This window comes from Ostrea edulis, chromosome 6, assembly GCF_947568905.1.
Source record: "Ostrea edulis chromosome 6, xbOstEdul1.1, whole genome shotgun sequence".
Taxonomy (NCBI): Eukaryota; Metazoa; Mollusca; class Bivalvia; order Ostreida; family Ostreidae; genus Ostrea; species Ostrea edulis.
In genome coordinates this window covers 13,229,134-13,249,412 of record NC_079169.1, presented here as the reverse complement: position 1 = coordinate 13,249,412, position 20,279 = coordinate 13,229,134, and positions in this window count along the sequence as shown.

Sequence of the window (20,279 nt, the reverse complement as noted above, 5' to 3'; positions counted from 1 at the left end):
ATATGGCCATGTTAAGGTGTGTGATATGGCCATGTTAAGTGTATGATATGGCCATGTTAAGGTGTGTGATATTTCCATGATATTATGTGTGTGATATGGCCATCTAAGGTCTGTGATATGGCCATGTTAAGGTCTGTGATACGACAATATTTAGATGCGTGATATGGCCATGTAGGGTTGGCAAAAAAGTGGTCAATATGAGTATTGACCGGGCTGGTGGTCAATACTGGTCTATTGAAAATTATTTGGTCATTATAGTCTGTATTTTAAATGTTTAAGTGACCATTATGGTACCTGTAATTCATAACATGCACTATCAGTTTATAATATACTTATAAGTCATAATATTAAATGAATAATGTACAAATGACTGTTGAATTGGGGAGATGTAAAAGTTTCTGTTCAAATTCCTTAATTTAACAAGAACTACCTATCAGTATCGTTTCATCAATCTTCATTTTAACTGTTGAATAAACATTTGAGGGGTGGGTTGGTGATGTTTTCATAACAATAACATGCACACAGGTCATCCCTGGTCCCAAAGTATGTTAATTAATACCTGTCAACTCTGCTTCCTGTGCTCAGGTAATGTCCAGCTACTGTTTATTCTTAATCTGCCCAGGTACATGTATTAAGAGGTCTGTCTCCAATTGTCAAGCTATGCTATAGAACTGTACCCCTCTGGTAGGTACTGAAGATATTTCGGTCAGTTTCAGCAAACCAAATATATTAAACTTATGAAATTACATTTGATTATCTAATTAAAAATATTAATCAACAAATGATCCATATAATGAAAAGACTTAATTTATCTTTATCTTTGCAAAAAATGTACAAAAATAGGAAAATGGACAGTTTAAATCACAATTGACCACTAGGGGAGAATTGACCGGGACGGACCCAACCCTGACTGTGGCCATGAGGTGTGATATGATCATGTTAAGGTGTGTGATGTGATCATGTTAAGGTGTGTGATATGATCATGTTAAGGTGTGTGATATGATCATGTTAAGGTGTGTGATATGATCATGTTAAGGTGTGTGATATGATCATGATAAGGTGTGTGATATGGCCATGTGAAGGTTTGTGATACGACAATATTTAGGTGCGTGATATGGCCATGATAAGGTGCATGGTATGGTCATGTTAAGGTGTGTAATATTCCCATGTTAAGGTGTGTGATATGATCATGTTAAGGTGTGTGATATGATCATGTTAAGGTGTGTGATATGATCATGTTAAGGTGTGTGATATGACCATGTTAAGGTGTGTGATATGATCATGTTAAGGTGTGTGATATGATTATGTTAAGGTGTGTGATATGATCATGTTAAGGTGTGTGATATGACCATGTTAAGGTGTGTGATATGATCATGTTAAGGTGTGTGATATGATCATGTTAAGGTGTGTGATATGATCATGTTAAGGTGTGTGATATCTTGTGATATGATCATGTTAAGGTGTGTGATATGATCATGTTAAGGTGTGTGATATCTTGTGATATGATCATGTTAAGGTGTGTGATATGATCATGTTAAGGTGTGTGATATAATCATGTTAAGGTGTGTGATATCTTATGATATGATCATGTTAAGGTGTGTAATATTTCCATGTTAAGGTGTTTGGCATGGTTATATTAAGTATTGTGATATGATCATGTTAAGATGTGTGATACCACCATGTTAAGGTGTGTGATATGGTTATGTTAAGGTGGGTACATACATGTATGTAATATGGCCATGTAAGGGTGTGTGATAGGACTATGTAAAGGCATATGATATTTCCATGTTGAGGTGTGTGATATTTCCATGATAAGGTGTGTGATATGGCCATGTGAAGGTTTGTGATACGACAATATTTAGGTGCGTGATAAGGCCATGATAAGGTGCATGGTATGGTCATGATAAGGTGTGTGATATGCCCATGTTAAAGTGTGTGATATCTTCTAATATGGCCGTGTTAAGGTGTGTAATATTCCCATGTTAAGGTGTGTGACATGTTTATATTAAGTATTGTGATATGGCCATTTTAAGGTGTGTGTGACATGGCCATTTCAAAGTCTGTGATACCACCATATTAAGGTGTGTGATATGGCCATGGTAAGGTGTGTGATATGGCCATGTTAAGATGTGTGCTTTTTCCATGTTAAGAAGTTTGATTTGGCCATGTTAAGGTTTGTGATATTTCCATCTTAAGGTGTGTGATAACGCTATGTTAAGATGTGTGAATGGCCATGTGAAGGTCCGTGATTTGGCTATGTTAAGGTTTTTAATATGACCATGGTAAGGTGTGTGATATGGCTATGTGAACGTGCGTGATATCGCTATATTAAGGTATGTTATATGGATATGTTAAAGTGTGTGATGTGGCCATCTTGAGGTGTGTGATATGGCCATGTTAATTTGTGTGATATGGCCATGTTAAAGTGTGATATAACCATGTTTATGTGTGTGATATAACCATATTGAGGTGTGTGATATAACCATGTTGAGGTGTGTGATATAACCATGTTTATGTGTGTGATATAACCATATTTATGTGTGTGATATAGCCATATTGAGGTGTGTGATATAACCCTGTTTATGTGTGTAATATGGCCATGTTGAGGTGTGTGATATAACCATGTTGATGTGTGTGGTATAGGGATATTGAGGTGTGTGATATAACCATGTTGATGTGTGTGATATGGCCATGTTGAGGTGTGTGATATAACCATGTTTATGTGTGTGATTTGGCTATGTTGAGGTGTGTGATATCATGTTGAGGTGTGTGATATTTCGAAGTGAAGGTGCATGATATTGCAGTGTTAAAATTTGTGATATTGCCATGTTAAAGTGTGGGTATCGCTATGTTAAAGTGTGTGGTATCGCTATGTTAAAAGTTTGTGATATCGCTATGTTAAAGTTTGTGATATCGCTATGTTAAGGTGTGTGATATAGTCATGTTAAGTTGTTTGATATGGCATGTTGAAGTTTGATTTTGCCATGTTGATGTGTGTGATATGGTCATGTTAAGGTGCGTGATATCATGTTAAGGTGCCTGATATCATGTTAAGGTGCGTGATATCATGTTAAGGTGCGTGATATCACAACGTCAAGGTATGTGATATTGCTATGTTAAAGGTGTGTGATATCTTTATGTTAAAATATGTGATATTGCTATGTTAAGGTGTGTCATATGGTTATATAAAGGTGTGTGATATTGCTATGTTAAGGTGTGTGATATTGCTATGTTAAGGTGTGTGATATGGTTATGTTAAAGTGTGTCATATGGTTATGTAAAGGTGTGTGATATTGCTATGTTAAGGTGTGTGATATTGCTATGTTAAGGTGTGTGATATGGTTATGTTAAAATATGTGATATTGCTATGTTAAAGTGTGTCATATGGTTATGTAAAGGTGTGTGATATCACCATGTTAAAGTTTGTGAGATCGTCATATCAGGATGTGTAATATTGCCATGTTAAGGTGCGTGATACTCCCATGTTCATGTGTGTAATATCGCCATGTCAAGTTGTGTGATATCGCTATGTTAAGGTTTGATATGGCAATGTTAGGGCGCGTGATATGGATATGTTAAGGTATGTGACATTGGGTTGGACAGGTCTCGGTAGCTCAGTGATAGAGCGTTCGTTTCGTAGCGGAGAGGTCGAGAGTTCGAGGCCCGCTGTTGCCATTGCCGCGTCAAACCTAATGACATATTTAACTTTTAGGCTGAGGTTTTCAACGAGTCGGTTTTTCTCAGGTAAGTTAAGTGCGGGGCGGAGCTAATTTTAAACAGGTGTAATGCCCCGAGCCCGAGGGAACCCTGCAAGCTAGCTTATGTATACCATCCCAAATACACAGGATGTTATCTGTGTTACCTGCATTACTTTAACGTTTTTGTAAGATTGAAAAATTCAGGGTAGTCATTTTTCTTGTGCAGGTTAATCGAAACGTTGATAATTAAATCTAATGAATCAAACATGTAAAAATTAAAGCTCGATAAATTTATTTTGTATAAATGAGAACGTAATTTAACATATCCCAAAACCGCTTAGAAAGTTTTCTGTGTGAATTAGTGTTTCTGGACGGCATACCAGAATTCTCTGGCTACCAAAGTTGTCTGTGTGACTCGTCCATAACGCATAGCAGACAAAAACACTCAGGACATTCGGATTTTCCGACAGTTCCTTCAATAACTGGTCCAGACGAAGAATTCGTTCTTCCTCTGGATCCCAATTCCAACCATTATACGCAAGGTGGTCCTTCGCCACATGCTCTGCATTTAGAAGTGAGAATCGCCTTAAATTTTGACATTGGGTTGAAAAACATTGTATAACAATCGGCTTGTTTTATTTTTCATGTTTATCAACCTCCGCTACATTTCGTTTCAAATTCACAATTTTAAAAAAAAAATTGTGTGTGTGCAAAACTTGAGTCACTTGTCAGCCCCTTTTAGATAAGTGCTGCAATATGTATTAGGGGTAATGGATTATCTAACAATGTTTATCTACATTTTTTCCTACATTACAATTATTTCCTACAATTTTTCACATTTTAATTTACTGGTTTCAGCTGATCAATATCGAGGTCAATCCGGAACCAACTGTAGAAAATATCTTTGACATATTACATTAAAACATTACATGTAGAATTATTAGAAACAAAATATCTCAAAACTATTTTACAAGGACAAGAAGTTTCCATTAAATGTAACAAATACAATGCAAAGCAAAGCATTCAGAAACCTTCACGATCGCATTTCTTGATTCATCAAAAATAAAATATTTCTCTTTAATTGTGCTTTGCATTAAAAATATGTGTGTCATGTACATAAAATAGTTTTCAAAGACAAAATAATATCAATATCGATATTTCGCTTTTGATATCTACAAATTGTAATGACAGCCATTTTCTCATGAATACTTCTACCGTTGTAAACAATGAGCGTATGAATCTTAATAAATATAACACGTTTATTCTAACGACTGGGAATACTGGGGGGAAATGAGAATACAACGTATATAAATAAGAAATAAACTTCATTGATGAATATGCATGAGGGTATGCACTACAAAGCTTCATACGGCAGCAATAACGCGCGGTGTGAAGTAAAGTAGTCCGGCGTGAAGTAAAGTAGTCCGGCGTGAAGTAAAGTAGTCCGGCGTGAAGCGTCAGAAATCATACCCTCAGGCATTTTCAAATGTGAAATTTATTTCTTAAATAAAAATGTGATTGAACATAGTTATCAATACTTCATGGAAATTTGGTTGATGTACTAACTGGCATGTGTAATGCAGGACGCATCTTTTTGAATGTACACAACATAAGGTTAACGACATTCGCCAAACATCATACAAATAACACATGTATATATAGAACTGACAGGTAGCTGTTTTATTTGAAGTTCCAAAAGTTATGCACATTTTTAGACTTGCACAATTGAAAGAACTGAAAGCAAAGGGAAAAAAGACAACAAATCCTACCTTATGGTACCTTCACACTCACGGGTTTTTCTTACGGATCCTTACGTATTCCACAAATCCGTAAAAATACACAGGTTGTTACGATTTAGACACTTTTTAAAAGAGCTGCATGTTTAAGAACATTTTAAGATTATTTACGGGCCATTTACGGTTTATTACGAGTTCTTGCGATGCATTTACGGCACACATTTACGATTTGGTCCGAGTGAACACGGATAAATACGAGCAATTTACGGTATTTTACGAGCTTTTTAGGGATTGTTACGAGTATATTACGGTAATTTACGATTTCGCTTAGTTTTTACGTGTAATCACGACCTGTTAACGTGTTGATAACGTGCTGTTACGAATAGTTAGGAGTTAGTTACGATTGTTTACGTTTTTGACTCAAAAATGTTCGCAATTGGCTTTGTATCATCATTCGACAACTGACATTACTTGCAACAGCATGTATGTATATTGTATGCAAGATGTGTAACTTCTTTGATGTCTTGATAACAACTGAAAGAAACTGTCAGATTTTGCGTCTTTTATACCTTTCCTTAATCGTAAAGTTTAAGTATGACTCGTAAAGTAATCGTGTCTGTAAAGTGCTCGTAATGACTCTGAACAATCCGTAAAGCGATTGTAACCCGACGTGAATGAAATCGTAAATATCACTTAGGCATTCGTAATAATCCGTAAACAACTCGTAACATATCGTTAACTAACCGCAAAGATTCGTAAAAAACAAAAACAAAAAAAAAAACCTTTTTACGAGTGTTTTACGGATTCTTACGAGCAGTTTACGTGTTCTTGCGACCAGTTTACGATACTTACGGATTGTTACAAGTTATTTACGGGTTATTTACGGAAAATGAAATCCGTGGACAATCGTAAAAAAAAATTTGACATGTCAAAAAATTGCCCCTACTTTCACGGATCCTTACGAGTGTGTGCGAGTTGTGACGAGTTATTAACGGATACCAACGAGTGATTTACGAATGCTTGCGATTGACTACGAGTCGGAGATCTGTAAGGACTCGTAAGAAAATCCGTGAGTGTGAAGGTGGTATTACAGAAATGGTCGAATCACACAAAAATCATAATTCTGGTTACAGAACACAGGTGCTTGTGTCCACAGGAACCCCCCCCCCCTCCCCCCATTTCTTGTGTGTTTTAAATGTCCAATGTACTGAATATATAGCGTATATTTTTTTTTTTATAAAATATTCAACCTTAAATGTTGTTTCCTTACTTCACTTGAGCTGAAAAATCTTTCAGCTCAGATGAGCTTTTCTGATCGCATTTTGTCCGGTATCCGTATGTCTGTCCGTAAACTTTTAATATTTTCATTTTTTTTCCAGAACCATAGCGCCAATTACAACTAAACTTGACACAAATCATCCTCAGGTAAAGAGGATTCTAATTTGTTTAAATGAGGGGCCATGTCCCTTAAAAAGGGGAGATAATCAAGAAAAGAAAAAATTGAAAGGAGTCATTTAAAAATCTTTTTTAGAGCAAATGGGCCAAAAAAGTTAAAATTTTGATACATGTACATGAAAGCTTTTATCTATTTTATTTTTTTAATACATAAATTAGGTTTACGAGTGTTCAAAGCATGACCCCGGGGGTACGTAGGAGCCAAAATAAGGGCTCAAAGTTTTACATACTGTAAGTATATACATGTATAGGGAAACATATTTACAAAATTTCATCTCAACAAGGTAGGGTCATAATTAGTCATATCAATATGCAAACATTTTCATATAGTTCAAATTCAAGTTTTGTTCAATTCGGGGAGGGTAGAGTGGGGCCACAATTGGAGATCAAATGTTTGTATGGGGAATTTAATGATTAAAACAAATTCTTTTAAAGGGTAGCATCAAAATGCATAATCCACATGTACCTGTATACAGGAAACGAGCCATTCTCCAGAATTTAACAGAAAGTCATGTTCGTCATATTTGTATTGAGGCATCCCATGTTGTATAAATTCAAGTCCCGTTATGCCACAACCAACCCGCCGCAACAAACCTAGCGTCGCAGGACCCTACTGGACTGTCTGCTCTATAAATCTTCACCATCGTCACAACCCTTTAGGACCACAGTATGGGGTCAATAGTTTTCATGGAAATAAATATTGAGAAAAAAAAATCTTTAAAAAAAACACAATAGCTGAATAAGAGAAGGATCAAAGTGACCCAGGTGAGCGATGGGTCTCTTATTATTTCAGTGAAGTAAATCTCACACAGAAGCCATTATTTATAAATGTCCATCTCATTAAAATTCGATCACATGACGGAATAAAGGATCTAATTTTACTTAGATTGATATAATTGTCTGATCGCCGATCACACAGCAGATCAAAAGGAGTAAATGAAGATGTTTAACGAAAAACACCAAAAAGCAAAAAGCGTTATAGCAGTACAGTTACGCTGTATGTATAATTATGGTATTTATTCTGCCTGTCTATAATGTATCTTTTAATTTTTATACGCCCGTCGAAGATGGGACGTATTATGGTATGGCGTTGTCCGTCTGTCCGGACCTTATGGGCAGGATACAGACCGAACCGTAAGCTCCAGGATTTTACAACTTGGTACATTTGATCACCATGAAGAGAGGAAGATGCCTATTGTTTTTCAAGATCAGAGGTCAAAGGTCGCAGTATCACTTAGTAGGAAAACCTTGTAGGCAGGATACAGACCTAACTGTTAGGACTAGGACCGTCAAACTTTGTACACATAAACTTTATGCCAAGTGGAGGATGCCTATTGTTTCTTAAGATCAAAGGTCAAGGTCGTAGTAGAAGGATACAGACTGATTCGTTGGGGGCAAGGACCATCAAACTTGGTACACATACATCTTATGCCAGTGAAAATATTACATAGAGTACATGATTTATCTTGTTTTTACGATGCAAAGAAAGTATGCCACACCCTGATGATTGCTGATACTACTTGAAACCAAGTTCTACAAATCATGTTGTAAGAAAAACACCCTATATTACCTTTTCACAGGCGTATTATGTACCGTTGGCAGTTCAAAGCCAAGTAGAACACAATCTCTAACTCTGTATGCTAATGAATTTGATATCCTCATTATGATTCAGATCTTTCTGACTTTTTCTTGGAATTGGTCTTTAGAATGGATGTACGGCGATACACATGCTGAATTGTAAAAATCCTTATCACCCCTAATCAGCAATCAATGATTATCAACAAAAGTCCGATGAGTCTATATTCTCTCAAAGACTTCAATCTCACAAATGTGGAGATATTCTGTAACATTTGGCGTGGACTGTATCATCATCATCAAGATGTTTCCTCGCACAGGTTCATCGCAGAGAATAAATATGATTTGATGATTTTCACCCGGTCCTCTGTAAAATCCACAAGGTCTCCAAGATTCATCATCTTCAACCTGTATCTGCACGTCATGCAATCTGTTCCCTACCAAACGGAACGAAACCAAAGCTTTCAGATGGTAGAAAATGTTCTACAAATTGTGCTACAAACAAAGTCAAGTTCTTGCCTTGTCGGACGCAAGTGATGGAAATCAATTATATGGCATTTCAGTTATTCCATTCTAACGAGACTTTGAGTCGAAATGATATGAAAGGTGGATACTTGCATGTAATTACATCATTCAAATTTATCAACACCAGTATATCATTTAATTCTACGATGAATAAGACGAAACACTGACATCTATTTACGATATTTTCGTCAGATACAAGTATCACTTAAGAATTCTTAAGAAGTATATGTAACATAACAATTTTGTTTAAGAAGCAGACACTTTAAAAGTGAAAAAGAAGTGTCAGGAATTGCTCAGAATGCACCAATTACCGCAGAGTTTCTGGGCCCCCAGACCCCTGGCCAATTGGGTTTTTTGTTTTTAATATTTAAAATCAGATCTGAGTATAGCGATAACAATGACTAGAACTTGGGAAACAAGTAATAAATTAACAATTTTCATGCATAGACTGTCTCAAGATTTCCCCATGATATTATGTACACAAACAAAGGTGTAAATTGGGTGGGCTAAAAGATCAAGTGCTGGACACCCCCCCCCCCCTTCACAAATTCCGGGATCAGCGTATGCGTCATAATTGAAAACTCTCTCTCTCTCTCTCTCTCTCTCTCTCTCTCTCTCTCTCTCTCTCTCTCTCTCTCTCTCTCTCTCTTTCTTTCTCTCTACATATACACATGTATATATATTGACAGAGAAAGAGAGAGAGGCCCTTCTTTCAATAGACTAATAGACTCTATTCACGCTCACGATGAAGTTTGTTCCATAACGAAGCTGACCTTACAAACATTATACTTTGTCTTCAGGTAGGTCAGCCTCATTTTCGAATATATATACATGTATATATATATATATATATATATATATATATATATATATACAGAGAGAGAGAGAGAGAGAGAGAGATTCCATTTTTAGTGATAAAGAAAGACAATGAAATAATTGAAAACACTGTACTCCCTACTTACATACAGTTATGAAGGTACGTACTTACCAGCCGCCTCTGGTCGGTTGTATATTACAACCAAAGCCACATCTACTATTTGATCAAACAATATTTTGATCCATGGTCTATACACTCCTATAGTATGGAGAAACATTTTATTCCTCGGGCATATCGTGATTGTATCAGTGCCATGTTTGGATAAGAAGTTATGGTATGCCACATTCCCCACCATCCTGACAGTCTGGTTAGCAGCAACTACAATTTGATGACCATGATGATTATTGTATGATATTCAAGTCATGGTTCATGTAACTCCCCCTCCCTCTCTCTCTCTCTCTCTCTCTCACGCGCGCGCACAGGTAAACTCGTTATGAAGTTCACACTTAAGGAAGTCAGCCATTATGACGATGTAGAGTACGAATTCAAATTTTTACTGCTATGTTATTGAGCGCTATGCTTTTGTCAAACTTCGAATTGTGTTTGTAATCGAGCCTTCGGTCACATGATGATACAAATCTCAATATGTAGTGATGAATTTCCAGATACTAAGATATTTCTATTTATTGATTAAATGTTTACATATTATAATCCATACTATGATATTACTATTTATTGATTAAATGTTTACATATTATAATCCATGCTAAGATATTACTATTTATTGATTAAATGCTTACATATTATAATCCATACTAAGATATTACTACTTATTGATTAAATGTTTACATATTATAATCCATACTAAGATATTACTACTTATTGATTAAATGTTTACATATTATAATCCATGCTAAGATATTACTATTTATTGATTAAATGTTTACATATTATAATCCATACTAAGATATTACTATTTATTGATTAAATGTTTACATATTATAATCCATGCTAAGATATTACTATTTATTGATTAAATGCTTACATATTATAATCCATACTAAGATATTACTATTTATTGATTAAATGTTTACATATTATAATCCATGCTAAGATATTACTACTTATTGATTAAATGTTTACATATTATAATCCATGCTAAGATATTACTACTTATTGATTAAATGTTTACATATTATAATCCATGCTAAGATATTACTACTTATTGATTAAATGTTTACATATTATAATCCATGCTAAGATATTACTACTTATTGATTAAATGTTTACATATTATAATCCATGCTAAGATATTACTACTTATTGATTAAATGTTTACATATTATAATCCATGCTAAGATATTACTACTTATTGATTAAATGTTTACATATTATAATCCATGCTAGAAACATACTTTGATATCTATTTCTTTTATTCACTTTACGCACTTTCACTTGCTTTTCTCATAACTATACATTTTCAAGATTAAAGGGTTGTCTATATTTGAGAAATACAAGTACATGTAAAATATGCGTAGATTTCTTGCTAATAAAACTGTGGATAATACAGATGGATTTTAGATTTCTTGCTAATAAAACTGTGGATAATACCGATGGATTTTAGATTTCTTGCTAATAAAACTGTGGATAATACAGATGGATTTTAGATTTCTTGCTAATAAAACTGTGGATAATACAGATGGATTTTAGATTTCTTGCTAATAAAACTGTGGATAATACAGATGGATTTTAGATTTCTTGCTAATAAAACTGTGGATACTACAGATGGATTTTAGATTTCTTGCTAATAAAACTGTGGATAATACAGATGGATTTTAGATTTCTTGCTAATAAAAAACTGTGGATAATACAGATGGATTTTAGATTTCTTGCTAATAAAAAACTGTGGATACTACAGATGGATTTTAGATTTCATGCTAATAAAACTGTGGATAATACAGATGGATTTTAGATTTCTTGCTAATAAAAAACTGTGGATAATACAGATGGATTTTAGATTTCTTGCTAATAAAACTGTGGATAATACAGATGGATTTTAGATTTCTTGCTAATAAAACTGTGGATAATACAGATGGATTTTAGATTTCTTGCTAATAAAACTGTGGATAATACAGATGGATTTTAGATTTCTTGCTAATAAAACTGTGGATACTACAGATGGATTTTAGATTTCTTGCTAATAAAACTGTGGATAATACAGATGGATTTTAGATTTCTTGCTAATAAAACTGTGGATAATACCGATGGATTTTAGATTTCTTGCTAATAAAACTGTGGATAATACAGATGGATTTTAGATTTCTTGCTAATAAAACTGTGGATGCTACAGATGGATTTTATGGAAAATGAACATGGTTATACTCTTAGGTTTGAAATTGGACGAAAGAATAGTAGTGATAGATAACAACAAACACTTACCATTCGGGCCAATCTGGTTTGCCTGCAACGATATGAATGGAACAATATATTCTATAGATAATGGAATATTGCGATCTTTTCCAATATAGTGTTTAGGCGGCGTACAAGCTCCTGATAACATTCCACTAACGTGGGACGTTTTTATTTTACTTTAGTCATTCAGACTAATATGATTTCCTACAGGAGGTAGATAAACCCCGCCAATAAGAGGTGGGATTTTCGTGGTTTTCTACAGCCCATAATCCGAGATTCCTCTGACTCTTACCCCCGCTTTTATATTTGACATGTGCGGGGGAGAGTCAGAGCGGACTCCATATTGAAAAGTGGGAATTCAGCGACACCAGCTGGTGTCGCTGCTTTACCTACCTCTTACAACTTTATTTCGCGGATCTATCTTCCAAGACGTGAGAATTCAGTTAACGGAAGATAAATCTATAAATAGATCATGATTAATACGATGCTATCGCCGTTTAAACGGCCCTAACACCGACAAATGGAGCATCACTTGAATTAGGTCGCCGCCTCGCCATTTGATTTCTTTGCGCATGACGTCAGCACATGTAAACACAAAATTCCATCGTTTAAACGGCGATAGCATCGTATTAATCATGATGTATTTGTAGAATAATCTTCCGATAACTGAATCCTCGCGTCTTGGAAGATGGGTCCGCGAAATAAAGTTGTAAGAGGTAGGTAAAGCAGCGACACCAGCTGGTGTCGCTGAATTCCCACTTTTCAATATGGAGTCCGCTCTGACTCTCCCCCGCACATGTCAAATATAAAAGCGGGGGTAAGAGTCAGAGGAATCTCGGATTATACAGCCCATTACTACTGAAAACGTGGTGCAATCCTTCGAATATATTTCTTACAAATGCATACAGTACCGGTACACGTTAAGGCTAACTTGTGTAACAAATAATCGAACGATAATGTTCAAAATATTGAAAACTACTGGCCAAAGACATCTTAATATCTTAATATTTTGAAGATATATCTATTGATGAAATACACGGCCATTTCACTTCCAAAGCTAGTATTGTTAAGTTGAAGCGTCAGATCTATATGGCGACGAGAAATGCCTAGGAATTGATTTTATACAACTCCATTCCATATATATTGACAAATAACACTCCAGGAAAACAAAATGCTAAAATGAAAAGCGTCAAAACGTGTGATTATTTACACTAAGTTTTTAAAGAAAATTTAAGAATAACTTTACTATTTCCGACATTCTGTCATCGTCGGAAACGCACGGTCGGTCGCACTTCCTCTACCTCCCGTGGGACACAACGCCGATATTTTCGAGTAATTCATTAAATAGCATGACCTTACGTGACCTATTGAGGACCAATGGGAATCGCCGTAAGTATTCTCAAAACTTTAAGCGTCAGTGTCGTCAAAAACCTTCACTTGAACAGTACAACTATGCTCTAGAGTGCCTCAACTTTCACCCAACAGACGCATCATTTGTCTGCTGTACGAATAAATTAAATCGGGTATGCAAACTCAACGAGTCAATAGTCACGAAAGTGGACCAGATGAAGGGGGAAAGAGATAAGTGGTTAGGTATGTTTATATTACGAATAAAATTAATTTCAAAACAAGCTGACAAAGAAGTTGTAAAGCATCCCGCTGAAAGCTTTGTAACTTGTCAAAATCTTCCCTTCCTTGTACATAGAAGCCGATAAAACATCTTGCAGGGAAAATATCGGCGTTGTGTCCCACAGGACTTAAAAGAAGTACGACCGACCGTGGGTTCCGACGATGTCATTCTGTAGTCCCGTGGGGATCTGGGTTAGAATAGGTCCACTGTACCTCTAGCTTGTCGTAAGAGGCGACGAAATGGGGCAGTCCTTTGGATAAGACCATGTTATTGGCCAGGATTGAAATCATAACCTGACCGACTAGGATAGAATGCGCCAGGATTGAAAATCATGGCGGGTCATATTTGAGAATTTTTTGAGAAATCCAAACCTGAAAGTTGTACACATTACCAGAAACGGAAAGGTTAATTCGTAACACAATACTTATATGTACTATGTAACTCAATACAAACCTCAGACAGAATGCAGAATTGATTTCCAGGTTTGTTAGACATAGTTTCAGATTTCCATGGACAAATAACATCACACTGGAATGTTCGGGGTCTATCAGCACATTTGTGAAGAGCGCTACACCACCAGGGGTCTTCACAAACATTGACACAAAGTTTTATTGCTTTTCTAAATGTAACATTATATTGAGAAAAGACAACTTCGAATCCATCAATACTCTTTCCGAGGAAACGTAGATGAAATGGTATTTGTTTTTCATAAGAAAAAATAATGTACATCATAACAACAGACAGCGTGCACTGTACCCTAACATGGACCATTCTTCTCTCTTACGTTAAGACGTTTCAGCTAGTCCGAATCCTGCGTTACAATCCAATGATTTGATTTATAAACCACAGCGTTGCAAGATAACAAAAACAAAATGGGAAAATAGATGTAGTTCATTTGTCTCCTTTGAAACCAATACAAACCTAATTTGTTGATAAGAAATTCTCATTACGTATGAGATTCAAAATGATTATCGCTTGAGCGAATTACAAAATAAGCATTTATCTTGGAAAGCTCAACTGCATGTTTTTAATATCGATAAAGACCTACTGAATGGAAGCAGAGGATGCCGACATATACATGTGGTTAAAATCTTTTAGGTCCGCGCAAAAACAAGCACGTGTTCTAAGCATATTGTTATGGTCGTGTCTTACTGGAAAAAGGTGAAGATAACAAAGAGTGATCCCTAAAGAAACTCATAGCAGGGCCAACACGGATCCATAAAACACTAGGAATGGCATCTGATGCCCCGGACCCATAAAACACTGGGGTTGGCATCTGATGCCCCGGTCCCACAAAACACTAGGGGTGGCATCTGATGCCCCGAACCCATAAAACACTAGGGGTGGCATTTAATGCCCCGAACCCATAAAACACTAGGGTTGGCATCTGATGTGCCGGAGCCATAAAACACTAGGGGTGGCATCTGATGCCCCGGACCCATAAAACACTAGGAGTGGCATCTGATGCCCCGGACCTATAAAACACTACGAGTGGCATCTGATGTCCAAGAGGCATAAAACACTAGGAGTGGCATCTGATGCCCCAGACCCATAAACCACTTGGGGTGGCATCTGATGCCCCAGACCCAAAAAACACTAGGGGTGGCATCTGATGCCGCGGACCCATAAAACACTAGGGGTGGCATCTGATATCCAGGAGGCATAAAACACTAGGGGTGGCATCTGATGCCCCAGACCCATAAAACACTAGGGGTGGCATCTGATGCCCCGGACCCAAAAAACACTAGGGGTGGCATCTGATGCCCCGGACCCAAAAAACACTAGGGGTGGCATCTGATGCCCCGGACCCAAAAAACACTAGGGGTGGCATCTGATGCCCCGGACCCAAAAAACACTAGGGGTGGCATCTGATGCCCCGGATCCATAAAACACTAGGGGTGGCATCTGATGCCCCGGACCCATAAAACACTAGGGGTGGCATCTGATGCCCCGGACCCATAAAACACTACGGGTGGCATCTGATGCCCCGGACCCATAAAACACTAGGAGTGGCATCTGATGCCCCGAACCCATAAAACACTAGGAGTGGCATCTGATACCCCGGACCTATAAAACACTACGGGTGGCATCTGATGTCCAGGACCCATAAAACACTAGGGGTGCATCTGATGCCCCGGACCCATAAAACATTAGGGGCGGCATCTGATGCCCAAAAGGCATAAAACACTAGGGGTGGCATCTGATGCCCAAGAGGCATAAAACACTACGGGTGGCATCTCATGCCCGGGAGGCATAAAACACTAGGGGTGGCATCTAATGCCCCAGGCCCATAAAACACTAGGGATGGCATCTCATGCACCTGATCCATAAAACACTAAGAGTGGCATCTGATGCCCAGGAGGCATAAGTATCCCTACTGACCAATCACATCCGCTGCGAGTCTTCTATTTTAATCAGGAAAACGTCAAGATTTTCACATGTACCGGCAAGATTTTCATGATATACGTACATGTATAATTATGGTATTTATTCTGTTTATCAATACTTTTTATTACAATGGTAATGACGTCACCGGAACCTCTTTATAACTGTACTTCATTGACTTTTTAAAATTGAAAGCCACGTAGAACACAGTCTCCAACTTTGTACGCTAACGACTTTGATATCCTCATAAATAATTTAGGATCTTTCTTACTTTTTTTTGGAATTGATCTTTAGAATGGATGTACGGCGATACACATGCTGAATTGTAAAAATCCCTATCACCCCTAATCAGCAATCAATGAAAGATGATTAACAAATGTCTAAGATGTCTATATTCTATCAAAGACTTCAATCTCACAAATGTGGAGATATTCTCTAACATTTGGCGTGGACTGCATCATCATCATCATCATCAAGAGGTTTCCTCGCACGGGTTCATCGCAGAGAATAAATATGATTTGATGATTTCCCCCGGTCCTCTGTAAAATCCACAAGGTCTCCAAGATTCACCGTCTGCAACCTGTATCTGCACGTCATGTAATCTGTTCCCTACCAAACGGAATGAAACCAAAGCTTTCATACATCTAATTCAACTAGGATCTGATACATGTATTACGAATTAAGCCATACTCATGCCTTCTGGGGTACAAATAAAAAAGATAGACACAACAAAATATGATTCGCTTAATTCTAGCATATACAGAAACTATTCCAGGGGATTTGTTCTCTTTTCTAGCTTGGATTTCTCGAAAAAATGCAAAACTTAAGTTTCAGTTTTCTTTTATTTGAGCAATCAAAATTTAAGCAAAATGTCAGACGTAAGTCCAAGTTTCGACTTAATTAAGTTTCGTTCGAGAAATTCACGCCTGGTGCTTAAGGATTTTCAAAAATAAAGTGAAAAAGTGAAGATAACGAACAGTGTCAACTGTCAATCTAATAATTCTCATAGAGAGTACACAATGAAGGGTAGGGCAAACATGGACCCCTGGATATTCCAGAAGTGGGATCGGGTGCCTATATGCGTCCCCTGTCAAATTAAACCAGAGAAAAATTTAAACATGAGAAGTTCATAGTTTGGATTTTCAATTTCCAGAGAACTTTGTAGTACAGTTGAATATGCCTAATTTGACACCTCTGTATTCCGTTTTGCTAAAAATTGTGATCATTGTTTTCATTTCAAATATTTATCATTTAAGCTGTAAAACGTGACATCCTGTAAAATCTGACAGAAAATTTGTTCTTTTTCTAGAGCATGTCGGATTAGAAAGGTTGCACTGTACATGTAAATCTTGAAATCTTGTGATATTCCTAAATCCACCACTGCGGAGGTGATTCCAGATTTATTTTTTTTTCAAAACGGGAGTCTAACCTTTAGCTGTACTACTATCGGTACAAGAAATTTGAAATTCATAGAAAATGAAGAATCGGAAGAATACCCAGAAGTTTAATCATCGTTGATAATACGCAAGATCGTAAATATCACGTGACTGGAGCTCTCCTAAAAAGAAGTATAAAATTTGTATGCTTTCCCAGAGAATGCTTACGACTGCAGTACGTACAATGCAAATTAAAGTGATACGAATCAAAAACAGGGAAATTCAAATACATATACATGTATGTATATTTCAAATATACTTTCTCTTGGTTCAATAAAATCGATATACCGTATCTCAATTCGTTACCCCACACTTTTGCCTGCTTTTTAAAATGTTTCCTTGCAAACATTTAACGGTAAATCTTCAAATTTCATTTCGGCGCATTTGTATATTGCCCTAAACTTCCTGTTCCATTTAATCGCAATAGGTGATAGTAGGTACGCTATCGCTATATGTACATGAATTTGAATGAGTTGCCCAAATTCTCGTCATATCCGAGTCTCGTGAGATTGTAAATGTACGAAGTTAGAATTCAAACCAAGCCGGAATTTACATTTTTATGTGCAAATAAAACGTACATACCTTTCTATTCTTGTCTTTTGTAAACAATAACCAAGGCCACTCAATACGCCGGTTTCGAGATACGATCGAATTATTTCCCTTTGGAGAACTCTTGCACATGATAAGGCGCGAAACGATTTGTTTGCATGCGGGAGTGGGACAAATTTTCAGCCTTGCATAAGTGAATCTATTCAGTAAGTTTCTTATGAACAGTTTCATCACTCAAATTCAACTGATACACAAACTAAGTATAAATGATAAGTATTCAGGTAGTAATTAGATACAAGTAATTCTTATTATATCACGTTTTTTCGTTGCTCGTAGGTATCAATACAGAAAATTACTTGCAAACATGACATTGTTTTAATGTTTCCTTTATATTAAAATATTTCTTTCGATATAGTATTTTGTATTTCCTACATTTACATACCCGGTACTTAAAGAGAAGCCGCTTTTTATACATTTCACTGACTTCCTCACGGACTGTAGGTCAACTCTGTCCCACTTCGGCAACAAAAGTTCCACTAAATGGACCTCCTACACAAAAGAGCTCTTATCTCGAAACTGGTGTACAAGCCGTTTAATCAAACATCATTGTGATCCATGGTTTATGTGCAAGTATAAAAAAGTCTACAATGGACACATTTAGCATCAATTGACGGAATACAAGTTTCTTATCATCATAAGATTTAGACAACTTAGTTACTTAAATATGATGCCTTTATGACTTAAAGCAATACAAGCTGTAACTGACGGTAAATAAATTGAAAAATAAAAGAACAAATATTTTTTTTTATTAAATACATACAACTTAATAGAATCAGAGTGAATCTGGAGCAATAAACCCGTCAAATCAGCAGAAGATGTCGATTCATGAATCATTGTCATCCTGTCAGTAATTCCTGCTCGTAATCTCCGATGTGCATTGACCTCGGAGGTCACCAGTTCGGAAAAAAGCGAAAGAGAAGAACTGAGCACGTGTCAGATTTCTAAACAATTTTACATGTCAATTTTATAGAAAATTTACTATCAAAATTTCATTTGAGTTGCACATTTGCGTAATTATTGCTTTCTTACCCTTATAGTACCCCTTGTCATTCATGAAACGATGTAATATTTTAAACAAGCGAAATGTGTAGTCAATCACGTCATTTTCCATCTTTGTATATGACGTCGGTCTCAGCAACCCGATTATGTTCGGCAACCATCGTTCCCGTATCCGTGTATACGACGAAATGGCGGTTTATACGAAACACTCATTGTACATAGGTATGCTCTCAAACAATATTTATTTTGTTGAATTTTTCTTCAGATCTTGGGGACTATATCAGTTATACCGATAGGAGTTAATTAATGCATAATTGGATAATTGAAAAAATGTCAGTTACAGCTTGTATTGCTTTAAAATGTGAATTTTCAATGCGAAATTTACAACGGCACAATTGTTGAAAATTGTCACATTTTAAAAGAACATTAAATAGCACTCACAGTCTCTTCTTTAAATTGCATTTATGTGCAGATATCGGGACAAGGGAAATTTAAAGGAGGTTTTAAAAAGTGGATATTTAAGACTAGTAGCAGATGCCAACTGCGAGGCAAAAGATGGGTCGGTGAAGCAATGTCCAAGGAAAACAACAAGCGCAAATATCACACTAGCATTAAATGGACGTTTTAAATGTTGTTGACCCCCCCCCCCCCCCCCCAGATGGTCTGATATGACTTAAATTGTTACGCTGTAAATATGCTAAAACATTATTTACTTCTTGGGCGAAGGAAAGTTTTAAGTTTGAAATAAACTTGGTATATGCTTTAAGAATGATTAAATTCTGGGTGAATGATAACACTGTAAAGTCATCCCCATTTTTCTACGACAACCCTACCCCTGAAAATAAACACAGTTCACAACACTTTTACTGAAGAAAAGGTCCTTTATCATGAATGGAATTCATTACAAAACCAAAAACATTTTACAAACTCAACTTCAAAAACTTAGTTTCCAAAAGTATACTATTCTTTTTTTTTTTTAAGGTCAATCCAGTGACCCACAAC